Below are 3190 nucleotides of genomic sequence, written 5' to 3' on the forward strand. Positions count from 1 at the left end.
TTTGAGATGGAGTCTCGCTCTGTCACCCAGGTTGGAGCGCAGTGGCATGATCTCAGCTCATTGCAACCTCCACCTCCTGGGTTCAAACGATTCTCCTGCCCTAGCCTCCCAAGTAGCTGGGATTACAGGCACGCACCACCACGTCTCGCTAATTTTTGTATTTGTATTTTTATTATTTATTTATTTATTTATTTATTTATTTATTTATTTATTTTTGAGACGGAGTTTCATTCTTGTTGCCCAGGCTGGAGTGCAATGGCGCGATGTTGGCTCACCACCTACCAGGTTGAACCTCCACCTACCAGGTTCAAGCGATTTTCCTGCCTCAGCCTCCTGTGTAGCTGGGATTACAGGCATGTGCCACCACACCTGGCTAATTTTGTATTTTTAGTAGAGACAGGGTTTCTCCATGTTGGTCAGACTGGTCTTGAACTCCTGAGCTCAGGTGATCCACCTGCCTCGGCCTCCCAAAGTGCTGGGATTATAGGCACGAGCCACCACGCCCAGCCTATTTTTATTTAAGATGGAGTCTCACTCTGTAGTCCAGGCTGGAGTGCAGTGGCACGATCTCAGCTCACTGCAACCTCAGCCTCCCAGGTTCAAGCGATTCTCCTGCCTCAGCATCCTGAGTAGCTGGGCTTACAGGCACACGCCACCACACCTAGCTAATTTTCATATTTTTAGTAGAGAGGGGGTTTCACCATGTTGATCAGGCTGGTCTCGAACTCCTAACCTCTTGACCCACCTGTCTCAGCCTCCCAGAGTGCTGGGATTACAGGCGTGAGCCACCACGCCCGGCCAATTTTTCTATTTTTAGTAGAGACAGGGTTTCCCCATGTTGGCCAGGCTGGTCTCAAACACCTGACCTCAGGCAATCCACCCGCCTCGGCCTCCCAAAGTGCTGGGATTACATGCATGAGCCACCGCGCCCGGCCTCCTTGTCTGATCTCTGTGGGGCTGGCACCTCCTGCCCACAACTACTCTCTACAGTGCCACCTGCTCGTATTTTATTCATAGCACTTAATGCCATCTGAAATTATCTTCTTTATTTACTTGCTAACTTGTGTGTTGGCTGCTTCCCTTCAGAGTGCCAGCTCCTCAAAAGCAGAAATTTTGCTTTGTTCACTATTGTATTTTCCGTGCCAAGAACAGTGCCTAGCACACGCACATAGTAGGTGCTCACGAGATATTTGTAGACTAAGTGAATGAATGAATGTGCCTCAGGTCCTCATTCTGATTGCTCTCTGTGCCCCTCCGTCCTCGAAGCAGCCCCCCAAACGTGCCTGCTGTGGAGCTGCTAACTGCACTGGCCTCCCCGCTTTCCCTGGCTCCCCTCACACCTGAACACAGAGATGAAGAAGAGACTTCAGCCCGGATATACAGTGTATGGGCTGGAATTTCGGCATCCTCACCCCCTCATCCTGGCAAGGGCCTGAAACTGAGCAACCCCACCGCCACACAGAAACACAGTGTGGCCAGCAGGAGGAGGGGAACCGGGTTCCTGGGAGCACACACAAGTTAGGGGAAGGGGAAAACCACGCCCAGGCTCCCCCTTCCAGCACAGTATTGCTTTGGAGAGAAGGAGGGAGAGAGGCCTCTGATTCACTCTTGAAAAACCGGCTCCTGGGTGTTTCCGGGGAGAACGCCTACTTCCCAACCTCGGCCCAGGTTGCCAGGGGGGACCCAGGGGGCCCAGGACCCCAGCATCCTGGCCCCCTGCAGACGTCACTCTCTTCTCTGGACTCAGGTAGTCAGACCTGCCCTCTCCAGCTCAGGGGAGAAGGGACAGGAGGGCAGCTTCCTGTTTGAGTGGCTGGTAAAGCAAAAGACCAGCAGGTGTGGCCCTTATGATGAGTACGGGGTAGGGGTGGGAGGGGTAGGGGGCCGAAGCTACTCAGCAACCATTGAGCCATGAGTTACTGGTATCCAGTCTAGAGGCTGTGACTCCAGTTCTGGACCCTGGGGCATGAGTTCCAGCGCCAGATGTGCCAGTTATTACTAGCTGTGTGACCTTGGGCAAGTCACTCCACCTCTCTGGGTCGGCTGCCTCACCTTTTTTACAAGGCACAGCACCTCCCATTGAGGTGTTTAGAGTCAATGATCCGCATGGTAAATACCTGACACGGAAGCCCTCCAATAAATGCTAGCTGGAGTGGAGGTTTTCATGCTTGTTATCCAGACCCTGGTTCTCACTGCGTCCCCGCTCGAGACCCTGGAGGGTTCAGACCCTGTTAGCTGAGGGGAAGTGCCCAGGAAAGGGTCAGAAACACCGACCCCGCGCCTGTCCACGCTGGGATGGGGACCGTCCAGAGGGGGGACGGGGGGAGGGGCAAGCCCAGAGACCCCAGCCCAGCGTTGGGAGGCGCTTGTCCCCTGCCCCCCAGCAGGAAGGGAGCTGCCCCCCCCCCCCCCCCCCCCCGCTCTCCCCGGAAAGGGGCCTCCGGCATCCCCGCGCGCAGCCTAGACCTCCAGTCGCGTCCACGGGGCCGACCCCACCCTGCACGATCGACCGGATCCTCGCAGGTCCGCGACCCCCGGGGGCCCGGAGCAGACACATCCTTCCCGCCGAGGTCACTCACCTGCGCCGCCGCCGCCGCCGCCGCCACCACCGCCTCCCCCGCCTCCCCGTGCGCACCCGGCTCGGCCCTCCGCAAACTCCAGCCCGGGCCTCTCCCGCAGCGGCGCCTGGGGGGGCGGGGCCGACACCCGCGGCCGGCCAATCAGCGGCTGCCTCCCGGTGCTTGCGGCCAATCCGCGTCGTCCGCTTCGGGTGGACCCGACGGAAACATTCCAGAGGGATCCCTCCGCCTCGCCCGGCTCTTCCCGACTCCCCCCCGCGCCGCGAAGCAGTGGACCGTCCCGCCCCGCCTAAGCCGCGGCGGGCTGTACCAACGGAGGGATGAGGAGGGGGGGGAGCTGCAGCTGGGCCCCGGCCAATCGCGAAGGAGGAAGGAGCCGAGCGGCCAATGGAAAGGAAGCTGGGGCCCCTGAACCACGTGCTGTCGGCTGAGTGCCCGTCTGGGGTGCCCTGGGTGGTGAGGGGCGGGGGAGTCAGGTGACCTAGGCCAGGTTTCGTGGAAAGGATTCGAACTTCCGACGTCCAGGAAAGCGGACCGTTTAGGAGGCCTGGGTGGCGGTCAATGGCAGCCCCCAACCCAGTTCCCCGCCCGGCCTCTTCTGCCCCAGCCCG

At 59.1% G+C, this 3190-nt stretch overlaps 1 protein-coding gene across 1 annotated transcript in view; it reads right to left on the bottom strand.

Moving 5' to 3' along the window:
• GIPC1 (GIPC PDZ domain containing family member 1) overlaps positions 1-2612 on the bottom strand; it is a 17820-nt gene extending 15208 nt beyond the window's left edge. Inside the window, exon 1 of the mRNA XM_025367319.1 lies at positions 2580-2612. The gene's annotated coding sequence lies outside the window, so the exon portion shown is untranslated. The remainder of the gene's footprint in view (positions 1-2579) is intronic.
• Between the last annotated feature and the right edge of the window lie 578 nt (positions 2613-3190).

The sequence above is a fragment of the Theropithecus gelada genome, chromosome 19 (assembly GCF_003255815.1).
Source record: "Theropithecus gelada isolate Dixy chromosome 19, Tgel_1.0, whole genome shotgun sequence".
Taxonomy (NCBI): domain Eukaryota; kingdom Metazoa; phylum Chordata; class Mammalia; order Primates; family Cercopithecidae; genus Theropithecus; species Theropithecus gelada.